Here is a 15,540-nt window from a genome sequence, read left to right as displayed (position 1 = left end):
TAGCTTGTTAGCAATAAACGACTGAAAGCAGAATATGTTTTGTGTGTGTGTGTGTGTGTGTGTGGAGGGGGGGGGGGGGGGTTGACAGGTCCTAAAGAGCATATTTATCCAGTCCTAGCTTTTTAATCAATCTCGCTTTGAATGCTTAAACACGCAGGCCCAATATTAGTACTACAAACCCCAGCATGCAAAGTTCTTGGCTTCAAAGCCAGAGCTTGATACATTTGATTCTAAAATGATGGCTTCAGTCATCAAATCGGATTTAGGTAGTCGTAGGGCAAGGCACATTGGGGGAGTTTGCACACCGGAACGACTTTCCAATTGATTAGGTAAAAAGGGCAGCACAGACCCCGTGATGCGTTTAGAGCACCTGAGGGCGCATGGATCATCTAAGTTACGCGGACCCTTTTCTGGGGCATTTTCAGTTATCGTTTCTCATTGGGTCGTGAATGCTTTCCGCCTGCTTTTATTTAGCTCATTCCCTAGAGCCTGTGGGCTATGGGTGAAGGTGTCTGACCCATGGCTGAAAGAAAAACGCAAAAAGCTGGTGTGGGCCCGGTTTTTGGGTCAAAGTGCCCACTATTTTTTGGCCAATGTGGTCCAGTTTGATAAGTTACTTCACCATGCGGCTAGTAGTTTTGACCAGTGTTTCTGAATAAATATTCTTTAAAATGCACAATTTGCATCACATTTTATCAAAAACTCCCCCTTAGGTACTATTCAGACAGTCAGTCACAAAAGCAATAAATAGCCATTTGCAAGTGTGGGCCATTTTCGTATTGGTGCCTGAGGCCATTTTATGGCCCAGTCCGAGCCTAGATCAGGCTGTTACACACAGATGCTGATGATTCGCCGCATACAATGGAGGAAACATGGGAATGTGGGGAGATGCTGTGCTCTTCGTACCTTCCATCCGATGAAGCCAGAGCGCATGAGGATAAGCAATGGTAACAGGGACGTCATTTAGGGGCTCCCAGGGGTCGCACTTGCGACCCCTGAGGTCTCCCTTGCTACCCCTACATTTTTTTTTTTTAAAAATCATTTTCTTTTTTTTTACAAATTGAAGCTCCTGGGCTTTGGCCAATGCCATGTGGCTATTTGAGCTTTTTGTCTTTCTGGAATTCCATACAGTAATTGCTGGACTCATTAAAGGTTTATGTCAGGCACACTTCAGGGGGTGAGTCACTGATGAAGTCTCTTCTTAAACACCTCAAATTCACAATGCAGACAAAATCCCCCCAAAAGCATTTACAGTAGAATAAGCATCCATTTCAGACTATGGGTCTCATCACGAGTTTGGCGGTAACCCTTAAATCCGGCGGTTGCGCTATTACCGCCAGATGTAAGGGTCCGCCAGATCAGGGCTTCGGCGGATTTCTCCTCAGCTCTGAGCTTGGGGTAAGAGCGCGAAAACTCCCCATTGAGCCCAATGGGGAATGGGGCATTCCCGAATGGGCTCAGTGGGGAATGGGGAATTCCATTACCGCCAAACCCGTATTCAGGCGCTAATAATGCAGGGGGGGGTTGGCGGTAGGGCTAATACCACCAGCAGTAATACCGCTGGCATTACCGCCCAACTCGTGATGAGGCCCTCTGTATTTTGCTTTTTGCAAGTTACAGTTATAGCATGTTTTCTTTCTGCCGATACATATGGTGATCCATTCTTGTATGAAATGTAAATCACGTTACAGGGATATAGTAACCATATTTTTCATAGTGTACTTAGAAACAATACTATGTGAGGCCACTTCCTGTTTTATCAAAGGGTAAATGGTCGTGTTCCATCGCTTCCCATGATGTCACTTCGGGGTAGGGTCAAATGACATTACATCCTGTGATGTGATCAGAGGTCAAGGGTCATGTGGTGTCACTACCGCTACCCGTGGCGTTTTGGTGAAATGACGTCCCTGTAGGCAGCATTTTATAATGGATTCCAATGAAATCCGTCTATTGAGCAGGTGCAAAGGCCAGGCATATGCCATAGGAATCCATTGGTTTTACCCCTGCGTGAAAATCTCATGCAGGCGTAAAACTGGGGCCTCTTGCAATACAAAATAGAAAAGCAAAGCAGCGCTGAAATACTCCACTTTGCACCAATCTAACGTCTTGAGGCATAAAAGCATTACGCCTCTCTCATACGACTCAATTTAACCCACAGCACCATGGAAAATTACCCGCTATGATGAATCAGTGAGTTAAGCAATCGCTTCAGATATCTGTAACCAAACTTCAGTTACGCCTTTGAATCACTGCAGGGTCAACTCATCATGTCCTCACTCCAGGGTTGATAAATGTGGTGCCATGGAGATGGGAAATAATAGCACCTACTATGTCAGCGCTTAGAAGTTGTGGAATTCAGGCAGGAAAGGACACTTTCCCTTTCCCCCGTCCCCTGCACTTGCGCAATATCAATGTCACTAGGCCTATTAAGATCGTTGTCCCTGTCTTCCCTCTGTTCCCCCTCCCTTGCATCAGTGCGCCTTGAAACACTTGTGCATAGGCGCGTTATAAATGCCATATCATACCATCATATCATATCATGAAGCGCTATATTATATTGTGATGTTACTCATCTTGCAACCTCCAGGCACCACATTTCTGAGCAAGTAATTATATTGCCATCTCTTCCTTTCTCTGCTGGAAGTAGGGCTCTCAGAGCAGTTCTCCTAAATGGAGGAACACAATGGGCCTCATTACGAGTCAGTCGGTCCGGAAATAATGGTGGCGGTAAACCCGCCGCCACCATTGTTTCCGGACCGGCTGATCTCGAGTTCTGCAGGCGGGAGGTGTCATTCCCACCAAGTCTGACCTGGCGGGTTTAACACCACCCACCTGCAGGCGGACGTGGAAACACCGGCACCATCATGAGATGGTGCCGGTGTTTCCACTTCCACATTCCCATGGAGTCCTATGAGTCCTATGGGACTCCATGAGAATGGGGATTTACCGAATTCCGCCTCCGGAATTACCGGGTCACTGGGGTTGTAATGCCCCGGTGATTCCGGGAATCATGGAGGCGGAATGGTAATACAAGTCCGGCGTTAACCTGCCGGTTTTTCCGGCTCGGTTACCGCCGGACTCGTAATGAGGCCCAATGTGTACCTAACAGTCCAGCAGAGATGACAGTCATTTGAGGCTGCAATAACAAGCTCCTGCTCTAGCAGGCCATCATTAGATGAAAGAATGAAGGACAGAACACACATTTCCATCTTTCATATGCAGTTAAATACAGTCTGAGACCAGGCGGCAAACAACGATCCCCGGATACAGGCCCACAACGCCATTGAGCTAAACGGGCTTCGGCACCACCTGAAATGTGGCGGGGCTTCCACACAAAGCTTTTTGCTAGTCAGAGAGGAGAGAGAAGCCTTTGCTGAAACTGGCGGCTTTAAAGTGTTACTGTGTTTGTGCACAAACATGTTTGCACAAACATTAAAGCCGCTAGTTTCAGGAAAGGCTTCCCTCACCGCTCTGCCTAACAAAAATAAAATGCACACATCAGCTCCCTCCTCACAGATGCGAGCGAACATAATGCAACGTTATGTGTTCTTTCGCATACAGGGGGCTGATGTGGCCACTTGCTTTTTGTTAGGCAGAGAGGTGAAGGAAGCCTTTTCTGAAACTAGCAGTGTTAAAGGGTGTTCCATGTTATCTCATTATGTATGCATGCATGTGTGAAAGGAGTGTGTATGTAATGTATGTGTGAATGAGTGTATGATGTATGGGGGACTGTGTGCAGCCCCGTTTCTTGGCCCGGGTGGAGCGGGCGACTGCCCAGGGAGCAGAGCTCAACATCACAGGAGGGGGGGGGCGCAGTAAGAGGCAAACCCAGAAAGATGACTCTGATCTGGCCGCACAAAAGATTAAGCAGGCTGCTGTGTGGATGGCTGCTCTCTGCCGATTTTTGGATGATTGCAATGCATTCGGAATATGCAAACAAAGGAATGCATATTCCAAACACAGCGTGTGAGATGCTCTGTAGTCACACACCCTGTGCCCATCATTTTTTGTGTTGACAGCCTTTCAAATGGGACAATTCATAAGTGAATGCTCATTTAACAAGCCATTGTTTTTACACAGTATGTGCTTAACATTTCAGTGTTAAGACCTGAACATGAGACATTTTTATTCACCAGGCCAGCACAAGTATCAGTTAGCTGACCAAACTTATGCATTCTTCCAAGGGAATTAAAATGCCACACAGAAAAAGTTGTAAACTATTTTCTTTACTTCATGTCTCTTTATTTGACATACCAATTTTCTTTTGTATAATACTTTTTAGTTACATATGGCACATCCCTGTCATTTTCTTGCTTAAGTATTCTAGTGGCTGCTTTGTGACATGGACGAAATGCATCCGCTCAGCATCAAAGCTCTTTTAATCGTCTAAACAAGCCAACCACTGCCTAGCGCGCACACTAGATAGCTCCTCAATGTGACTTGGCACCTTGATTAGGAAAGTAGAGTTCATTGTGTGTCACCAGGCAAACAGTAATCCATGGCAAATCAATGCAGTGATGTGTGCAGCAATGTTTTTTGCGCTGCACAAGCCACCAACCTGTTGGTTAATGGCATCTACGTGGCACTCCCGTATGCAACACCACATATGCCTGTTTTTGTCTGATGTGTCCAATGTCCATACAGTAGCACGCTGGAATGTTTTGTGTATGTGGCTCTGACGAGCATGCCATACTGTGCCCGCACTTAAATGCATAAAGCAATCAAATTGTAAATCGACTAGGCCAAACACCCTTTCCACACTGCCACACCAGGATTTCCACTAGCTTCAGGCTAGCACTAATAAGAGATGCTAATGCCAGCTCTGTAAAATAATGCATGGACCTGCTAGTTTTTGCAGAAATAACCCCTGAGGCCTGAGTAATAATGAGGAGGTAGTGGCTGAGGAACTGTGGACCCTTTACCATCCATTAGAAGCCGGTTTTGTTTAAAATGCTTCATCAGCTTATTACTGGTCAGGCTAAAGTTTGTAAGAGGAACATTCCTTTCTGTCTAGCCTTTCTGTGCATTGTTTATTGGGTCTCTCTTCTACGGTATTCTGTCCTGTCTATAGATATAATTCCCAAAAAGATGTTTCTGTATTGGGCGTTGGGCATGCTCACACTGAGACCCAGCCCTTCCTCATCTAAACCTCTTCAGAAACAAGAAGCACAAGTGCCCTTGGACCCCATTTGAGTGTCTGATGTTACAGTCATATTATACTCGCATCCAAAAACTTAAGCTGTCCAAATGAATATGTATGGTTTGTGATTACAAACATTTTAATGTTGGGGTGAGTGTTGTGAACAGTGATGTGAGCACCAAGCCATGAATCTGTTATGAATTTAGTCATTCACACATACAATCCCTTTATCACAGACTTGTTTATCCAATATAGAGATCTCTGATCACTGTTATAGTCCTGAAAGGCTCTGTGATTTAATGCAAAACATCCAGGAACCCCCACTGGTGCTATTTGTCCCCTTTCCCACTCTCATAGAGGTATTTTGGAAGAGTAGAATAAGAGTGTACCAGACTGTCCATCTTGGAATGATAACCTTCCATCAGAAAATCATTCATATGGTTAGTCTAGTATTGCCCCTTGCGAAATACAAGTGAGGTGGTATGAACAGAACACCTGCAACACAGGGCCAGTGGTCAGTGGGCCCAAAAGCCCCGTTAGGCTGTTCACACCGCAGTGTGCCAGTGTGGACAGTTTGAAACTGCATTCAGGCAAGGCCTTCCCTAAGAGCAGCTGACAGAAAAATAATTTACTTGGACAGCAACAGCTGTGTGTTCACATTAGAATTCTTCTGTAAAGTACCTGCATTACAATGTAATGAAACCATTTTCATTTATATAGCAATTACTTATTCATATTGAGGAGGGGTTTTCTCGCACGACACATAGGTGGAGTTTGGGAATGACGTGTGCCAGTCGGGGGGGGTACATTCTGGTGTTTCACCGTGGGCACCAAGTTGGCTAGAAACTGCCCTGGCTATGTGTGCCTGTAAATACGCATGTGTATTGTGAATGGGATAAATGAGTGAGTGGATGTGTAATTGGCTGTGTATGCACATGTGTGCTTAGGTGTGATGCTGGGCTGCTACCATTTCATACTTGAGCTCCACGCCAGACAAGCCTTGGGATAGAACAGGGGTGGGTGGAGCCTCCAAGTTTGCTCTGCCCACTTTTTGAAGTGTCCCCTCCCATTACCAGTTACCACCCCCCCCCCCAAAAATGTAGGTTTCATTGCACCCCTGCCCAGATCCTCCTCTCGTCCAGCTCGTCAGTTATGCACTCTTGTGAAGCATTTCGCTACCTGATATGCTGCAATTCGGTCCTGGTCCACTAGATGTCAGCCGGTCCAAGCGTCAATGGAAGCATGAAGGGAACATGAACATACACGTGGTTTGAGCCAGACTCTTTGTGACTCATTTTCTATAGTTTCTTCTAGTAAAGGAGTACTACAAATCCCAGATGGCATTGACATGTTTTAAATGAAGTTTCCACTAACAGGAAACGCACTGTTTAGTTGAACTTTATTAATGCCACACTTTACAAATAGAGCACAACCTAGTACAGAGAACTCAATGCAGGACATTTTAAGAAACATCCAAATGGCACGCCGGAGACCTCTGGTGTTAGCACTTACTTGCTATTGGGTTCCCTGCATGCATTTTTAAAGGTCCTCTAGGTGGAGTGGGCAAGGAAAGGTTAAAAGGGAGGTTCACTCGCTTTCATTCTTCCGTTGAAAAGTAAATGCCTCCTACAAATACGCTTTGCATGCAGCGTTTACAAATGAATTCCTATGGAATCATGCTAGGCTTAATCAGGTGCAAAACCCATACGGATTCCATTGGAATCCATTCATTGTACGCCTGCATGAAAATATCAACCACACGTCCAAGGAGAGGCACTAATGACATGGAGGAGGACTGCCCAGCGGTGATCTTTTCTCCACTCCGTGCCCTTCCTCCATCTCATCACTGCTCCAAAATGGGGCTGCGCAGGAAAGCATTGCGCCTCCATTTAACACACCAAATTACGCCTTGCTTTTACACCTCCATTTAACGCCCATTTAAAATAAGGCAGAGGAAACGCCCCAAATCGGAGTTGAAGAACACTTGGCACCAACAAAAGTCTGTCAAACAGCTGCATAAACCAAAACTTGCTGTTTTTGCACACATATAGTAAAGGATGAGGCTTTGTGGAGCAACAGCTGGTGATGTTAGCACATTTGAACATGACATTCATGCCATCATGACTTCTATCCATCCGCTAGATGGCCCGGTTACTTACTTACTTCCTTACACCTAGCCCATCTCACCTTGTCACGACCTCACATGTCCATGGGGTGCATTGCCAGTCATGGCAGGCACTCTTTTGGCTATTTTTTCTAAAGAATAATTAATTACTTTTTTTAGATTTCGTGGGTCCTCCTTAGCCTCACCCTTTAGTGAGAGAGTATAAGATCCTCTCATTCTCCTTTCACTTCCAATGACGTTTCCAAGCTGGTCCGCTTGACTTTATCTCCCCCTCCACTCCGACCGGCCTTCAGGATGGGAGAGAGTAAATCATGACTGGGATAAGGAATATGAACTAGGTGTAATAAAGATTACCACAAGTACTTTGGCCATTACTCCTCCCTGCATCGTGCTTTCCACAGCCCTTCCATCTCTGAGGATATACCAAACATACATGGGGTCATTTTACATGGGGCCGAGTGAAAAATGAAGGCATAAAAGCAAGGAGCATCGATTTTACAGCTTCAGTCACCGCTCCATACCATGTTCATTTGCTTTCAAGGCAGAGCAAGAGTACGACACAGAGTTAAGGTATCCGTCGTGATTTGCTTCACTGTCCTGAAAATACATTTGTTTCACACTTGCATAAGTTTTTCACGCATGTGTAAAACGAATTGATTCCTATACAATCTGCCTCCATTTGGCACCTGCTAAACGCAGGCAGATTCCATAGGAATGCATTGATAAATTCCATCTGCAAAGCATCATTTTCAGGGGACATTTACTTTGTTTAAAAAGCATAGTGTAAAAGTAAAGAGTAAAAGCAAGCTTACCTGGTTTTACTTTCTAATTTTGCACTGTGCCTCGCAAAAGTCGAAAATTGCATCCAGGAGGCCTACCAGCACATACGACTTCATGTTGTAGGCTCCCTGCATGCAATTTTTACTTGATAGAAAATAACTTGGCTGCAAATCATCACTGATGCTGGACTCAGCTGGAAAATTTGTTTAATCCTGCACTCATGAATGACCTGTTTCCAGGACTGGGCCCATCATTCAACATGCACTGCTTAAGGAACATATCAGATATCAAGAAGAGCAATTTTGTTGCTGGTGTGCCCGCGAAGCCCCCATCCCTTTCATGGACTTTCCCCATAATAAGTGGGAGAGACGGGCGTTTTTGCCAACTTTCAAGCCATTGAAATAGTTAGTCTAATGTGCTCAAACATGGAATTGGAGTATTTCTTTCTTCTATTCAAAGTTAACAAATAGGTTGCAGAGCTTGAGGGGGTATAGCAAGGTGGAGCCCAGCCCTCCACCCCACATCGAGAGAGGACAGAGAAAAAGGGGCTCTTCTTAAGGATAAGGGTGGCGAAGGACAATTATCTAGTTCACGTGAAACTCTGAGAGAACCGTGGGCCTAAAATCAGGAGAGGTACCCCAGATCAGAGCTTCCCGTAGGAAGCAGAGAAAGGGGCTCACACAGAGGAGGGCTCCAAGTGTGTCCAATAAGAATAGAAGTTTAGCTGAGAGGCTGTCTAGAAGTTGGAAGGATGGGGTCTGTAAACCAGGGGAAGGCCACAAGAAGGGAAGGGGACCTGTGGGGTGCATTCAAAGGCCCCAAACAGAAGTCCCTTTCACATGAACAGCAGGATTTTAAACACTGAAAAAAAACGGCTTGGCCTTTGTTTTATTTTCAAGTAAAATTGAAGAACCATCTGACAAGGGGGCCTCCCTGTCATTACAAAGCAAGGGAAAAACAGCATTTTAATTTATTTACAAAAAGGAGGAATCAAATATCCCTTTCACATGGAAAACAGGATTTTTAAACAACACATGAAAACGGCTTGCACAGGTGTGTGCAAATAAAAGAAGTTTAAATGTGAAAATGTATCACTGCTTACAGAAAAATGTCAGGGAAAAGACATGATGTGCAGTGTTTACAAAAAGCAAGGTATATTATGTTTCACACGCAAAACACCAGTGACATTTGAAAAGCCACTTTGTATTCATGTAAAAATGTCAGCCCAAGACAAACCCTTTTGCTGCTTGTGGGCAAACTTCACAAGGAAATCTCCCAATCACAGTTCGGATGTCACATCTCCCATCTAATTATCAACTGCAAAAAAGTGTCCTGCTAAAGGTGTCGAAAGTCAGTGTTCTCCAGCCCTGCTGGCTCTGAAGGCATTGACTGCAGGAGAAGTTGCCCTTGGCTAGAGCATGACTAATATGTGTGAAAATGGTGGCAACAACTCAAAGAGCAATCTTCCAACACAATGAAACTGATAAAAAAAACTCTGGGTACAAGCTGAACAGGTGAAAACAAATGACTGGAAGGCAGGAGAATGGCCATTTGTCCCACGTGAAGATTTACAATTAATTTAAAAGGACTATTATCATTTAGGCCTTTTTCTCAGCAACCATAGGACAGATTGTCTACATCTATGTACCATTTTTTAAGTTATTTCAAGGTGATTTTGGAGATATGAAATGACTCTACCTGCGACGAAAGGAACGGTAATGGTCAGTTAAACTAGGTTTCTGGCTGCTCTGAACATGTTCGAAATATAAAAGTTGGTGAGCGGCTGGAGAATAAAATTAGAGATTTGGGTAATAACTACGTATTCATAACTGTTATGCTTTTATGGAAATGGCAGAAATGTGCCACATGGCCGTGCTACATGCTACAGACCAGTGGTCAGCTTATCTAATTTGGCATGATTAGCTGAATCAGAAAATATGTATATTATGGCAGTTGCTAGTAAAATTATGAAGTTGTAATACATAACTAGTTTTGCCAAAAATGTGAATAAGGAACAAATGGCGATTACAAATGAAAATTGCCATAATGTTGCTCCAGAACCCTAAACCAATCCTGACTTGGAGGCTGGGTTTGGGAGGAGAGAGAAGAGTCCAATCCTAGTTGCAGAATTTATTGCAGGGCACTTCCAAGATTGTAAAATTGGTGGTGTCATTGCTGCTATACAAGGGGGACTGCACTAAGAGGAGGGGACAAACAGAGACAGAGGGTCACACAGACAAGAGACAGACCATCAGGAAGGCTGCTGAAACTTACTATCTGACAGCTGTAAGGAAACACCCAAGGAGATTGCTGAGAGTGCATCTGGGTGGAGCTGTCTATTTCTAGGAAGGTCTCAAAGCTGACTAGGTTCTATGGTTAAGAGCGGGAGGCCATCGTTGAGAGTGGAGTGACCTGACCCCTGCCCTATCTTTCCAAAGTGCCCTGAGATGCAGCTGGCTTTCCTCGACTTTAAACAGAGGTTTGCTATGCAAGTAGAACGGATGTCATGTGTGACCATAAACACTTAGTAAAAAAATAAAAAATAAAAAGTTAGGAGACTTGTTTGAGAAGGGAATGATGAAGTGCTTTCATGACTAAAAGGCAGACTTTAATTTGTTGGAATATATTAGGTTCCAATATCGGTAGCCTAGGCATTGGGAAATGCACCCTGTTAGCAAACACACTGACAGGAGACCCCCCACAAAGCTAGAAATGACGTCTAAATAGCCACCTTTTCCAAAGGATTAATACCAAAAGGTGGGGGGAGTCTGCTTGCCTTGAATCCTTTCCCTTTATAGTGGGCGAGTTGTCAAAACTGTGTAGATCCTTAGCCTACTTAACTAAAAAATATTAATTTAATTAATTCCCCATTTGGCAGAACACTACGGGGTGAATTTTGTTAAAATGTGAAATTAACAAAGCTCACTTCCCAGTGTGCGCTGAAAACTATATCCTATAATTTAATTGGTAATCCTTTTGTCCTGCTCACTCCAGAGTTGTGTCTTTGTTCTTAAATCAGTACAAGCTATTTATCCGGCTTTCCCAACACAGGTCTTTCAGTGGAGGGAGTCTGAAATCCAAATCTAGGACCCAGTTCTGGTAACTAGATTTTATCCTTGCACAGGGATAAGCACTAATAGAAGTGGGGTTCCTCCACCCACACTTCTTGTAAATCAATCTTCATCCATGTTTATTTTTCAGTAGTGAACCATGGCAAAGAGCTACCACCCTTTTGAGTGAGAATACCTAGCACTAGTTCATTATCATTTGACAAGAAAGGGTGAGACCATCATTTTGCCCAATACAACACTAGTAACCCATGCTCATTCACAATAGACTGCATACGAAGGTGCAGATGTTGCAAGCTCCAGTAGCTATTTTACAAATATATTTTCAATAATCACCAGATGTTTGTGCCAGCGCAGCCCCAGAGTTCTGCTCCAAAAAAAGTGCCCTGTTGTGCTTGCATTTTTTTAAACCGTCAATCCAGGCTCAACTGGGCGATGATCATGCCTTCCAGCAAATCTAGTCATAGCTGCACTGTGTTCGGCTGCAGTGAGATTGCTCTTTGCTATTTGCATATTCCATTTCTCCTTGGCCAAAATATTAGATGATGTCTGCCAAACTCTCTATCAGAAAGTACTGTGAAAGGGTTTCCCTAATTTTCTCTCCCAAGCTAATTAGGTGTTGGAGAGGGCTGATATTAATCCTTTGTAAGAGGTGGCTATTTAGAAGTCCTTTCTAGCTTTGTGGGGGGGTCTCCTACCAGCATGTATGCTAACAGGGTGCATTTCCCAATGCCTAGGCTACCAATATTGGAACATAATATATTCCAACAAATTAAAGTCTGCCTTTTAGTCATGAAAGCTCTTCATCATTCCCTTCTCAAACAAGTCTCCTAACTTTTTATTTTTTTACTAAGTGTTCATGGTCACACATGACCTTTACACTAAGGACAAGAAATAAAACATTTCATCATAAAAACATAGAAACAGTTACCTAAATAAGAGAAGTTAATCTAAGCCAATAACATTTCATTTATGGCAAAGTAAACATCACCATAATTGATACAAGCAACAATTATAGCATTTTAGAAGCAAACAGTCGATTTACCAGAACTTTAGGGCCAATAGTGTTTTTAATGTAAACCTTTAAAGGGTGGGCAGTCTTTTTCCCACATTTTGCCAAATGTGTAACGCAGCGGCAGTCATGACCACGGATTTTCTCCCATATATTTTACTCCAAAACTGGTCTGATGTATAATCTACACTAATGTGATGCCACTTCTCGTAAAGGGCATGAAGCAAACCACATTGGGTGAGCAGATGCCTTGCTGATTCACAGCCTCAGCATCAGCGCTCTTTTCTTTTGAGGCTACACCAGGTCCCTGTGTTTACGTGTACTGGTAATGTTTTAAGGTGCAAGGAGAGGATAAAATGAAGCAGTTGAGGTGAGGGAACCTTGACCGCATAGTCACAGGCGTACCTATATTCAGTCCCTGGGTTGAGTAAAGATAGTATTTCCACTGATTTGCAAGATAATCAATGGACTGAATGCGATCATAGTCCATTGATTTCCTATCAAAGTCCGTTGCATATAACTCCCGAGGGAATCCGGCAGCCCCTTCATACCTATGTTTAGGCAGTGGTTCAAGACCAGATTTTGAATGTCAGTGAACCATACACTGTGCCCGAAGCATTGTCCATGGCGCTTAGTTAGGTACAAGAGTCTTCCTCCTCCCTCATCCCTAAAGAATATAGAACCCCACAATTTACAGACAGCTAATAGCCAAAGATTGTGCAGGGAGGGCAGCCCCAGTTCAAGACGCATGGCTTCAACTGGGATGGAGTTTGCGATACCCAGCAAGGATCTTAAAAGCTTACCCTCAAGTCTCTCGAGCCAGGACACTGATCCTAGAGTCAATGTTTCCAAAGCATGCAGAATCCCGGGAACTACTGATAACTTATATGCATAAGGTTTTGCCTCCATTGATCTTTCTCCTTGTCACTCGATCATGTTTTTCAATGTCAACCATTTTATCCACACAAAGGAGGAAATTGCTTTCTCGTGGCGCATAATGTCTACTTTGTGGGAAATGTGCATACCCAGATATTTATAGGTCTCACCTTATTCTATGCTGAAGCCACCTAATCGCTAGGTGAACTGCTTCCCTCGATAGGCCTCCTTGCCTATAGTCATGATCTTAGTCCTTCCTATGTTTACACGCAGACCATTTAGATCAGCATATTCCATCAAGTCCTCAAGCGAGCGCTGGAGGCTCATTGGTGTGTGATCAATTACGACAGTATCGTCCGAGTAGGTGATATACTTTATCTTCTTACCCCCAAAGCTTGGTGGATGGTTATGTGCAGCTTCCAGGGCAGAGACAAAATCTGCCACACATAGATTGTAGAACAGTGGTGCAAGGACACAGCCCTGCTTGAAACCAATTTTAGGACGCAAAGGTCTTGTGAGTATGCCATCCTGTGCTAGCCTTACCCGTACTATATTATCATCATGCATGAGCCTGACAAAATACAAGGAAGGGTCCAATCCCAAGGCACTCAGTTTATTCCACAATCTACCCTTGTCCACAGTGTCAAATGTGGAACTAAAGTCCACCATGCACATGTAAAGATGCGAGCTCGGGGCATGTAAGGTGTCCGAAATAAGCATAAGTAGAATCCAGATGGCATGAACGGTGCTATGCCCCTTCCTAAATTCCATCTGTGTGCCATTTAATATGGACTTTGAGCTTGACCATGAGGAGGGCATCTCCAACAACAGCCACAAGAAAATCTTTGAGCTGCTGTGCAGCATAGCCAGTAATCAGTAATTATTGGGGTCTGATCGTAGCCCTTTCCTGTAACCTGGTATCAAGATGGATTCCAGCTATGTAGATGCATAGCAACCTGTCTCACAGACTTAATAGAACAATGTATGCAGTAATTTGGCCCAAGCCAACGGGTCATTTTTAAGGACCATATTGCAAAAACCATCAGGGCACATGGCCCTAGATGATTTAGAGTTCACAATTATTGAGATGATGTCTGCCTCCTTCACATAATGCCAAACCAATGAACCTACCTTAGAGACATTTGGCACACAAGGTTTGGGTTCAATATTTGACCAGCAAGTTTTCAAAATGTGAGTGGCCCAGGTATTTTCAGAGATGCCACACACCAACCGGTCAGAGTTTGCAGGGGAAAAATGTCTTAAAAGAAACAGAATTTGCTTGTGTCACTACTCTTGAGAATGTTGTCTATGAATGGCCAGTTGCATGCATTTGTGTTATATTTCTGAGCACACAACCAGCTTTTATAGCTAGATCTTGCTTTCCCCTTAAGCATGAGTTTCTCACTTGTGGATATTAGATGTTTTTTTGTTATTTCTCAGAGGGTACCATTAAAGGATTTTTTCTGGATCATATAGTAACCCTTGCCCACTTAGATTATTTGTCCTCGAAACCACATTATTTACATCTACACTGTACCCATCTAACAAGCATTTCAAGTCCCTTCCATAGTGCCTAAGAAGATCTACTTGTGGCTCCATACTAATTCTAAGATCAGGTTAAAACGACTGATATTAAAGGATGACCAACAAAGTCTATTTCCCTGGGAATTTACCATTGGATTTGGACCCCAAATTGTTCTCTGCAGCTTCAGTGTTACCTGAAATTCAACGCTTTGGGCGGCGTGGTCGCTAATATCAACTGGACTAACATGCAATTGAGGGGAATTATTGACAATTGCAGAATTAGCAAAAATAAAATCGATGCAACTGTTGTATGTTCTGTTGGACTAGGTCACCACTGCTGCCCCTGAACTACCATTGACCATCTGTAAATCGAATTCTAGGAGTGCCGCTCGCCAGGCCAGGCCCCTTATGCGGGCAGCCTTGCCTTGCCCAGCTCTAGAACCGCCTGTCGTTGGTTCCGAACAGTCAATCTTAAAAACCCCAGTTAATATAACACCCGCTCGGGGATGGCCACCACGCCAAGCCTGTAGGGTCTCTATAACTACATACCTAAGACTCTTAGTGGTGTCGCCCCCCGGTGGGTCGTACATGGTGAACAGCAAAAGTGGGCCTGGGCCCCACCGTGATTTAGACAGGGTAACTGCCAAGAGGTTTTTATGGGTGGGCCTGTCACTAAATTCCAATAAGTTGTAGCAGGCCTTGGCTCCTATGCAGAGCCCAATTTTGGGACGCCCCTTCACAACAGGAGCAGCAAGTTTGTGGGTCATGCTATAGCCATTCAGAAAAAATGAAGAAGTCAGCCATGTTTCCTGGAGTGTAAAGACCTCTGCCCCATCAAATGAGCTAACCCTTTCTAAGAAAGGAATTTGCCCCACTTGTGTTCCAGAATACCGCCTTTAACAAGGCCCCAACCATGGGGAAGGAATTCAGCAGGGGGCATGATCATGTAACCAGGATTCCTCCAACCTTGTGGACATTGCCCTGTTGCCAAAGGTCTCATAGTCTGCAGTCTGGC

The sequence above is a fragment of the Ambystoma mexicanum genome, chromosome 8, assembly GCF_040938575.1.
Source record: "Ambystoma mexicanum isolate Mex_15411 chromosome 8, UKY_AmexF1_1, whole genome shotgun sequence".
NCBI lineage: Eukaryota > Metazoa > Chordata > Amphibia > Caudata > Ambystomatidae > Ambystoma > Ambystoma mexicanum.
Note: the sequence above shows the minus strand (reverse complement) of the source record.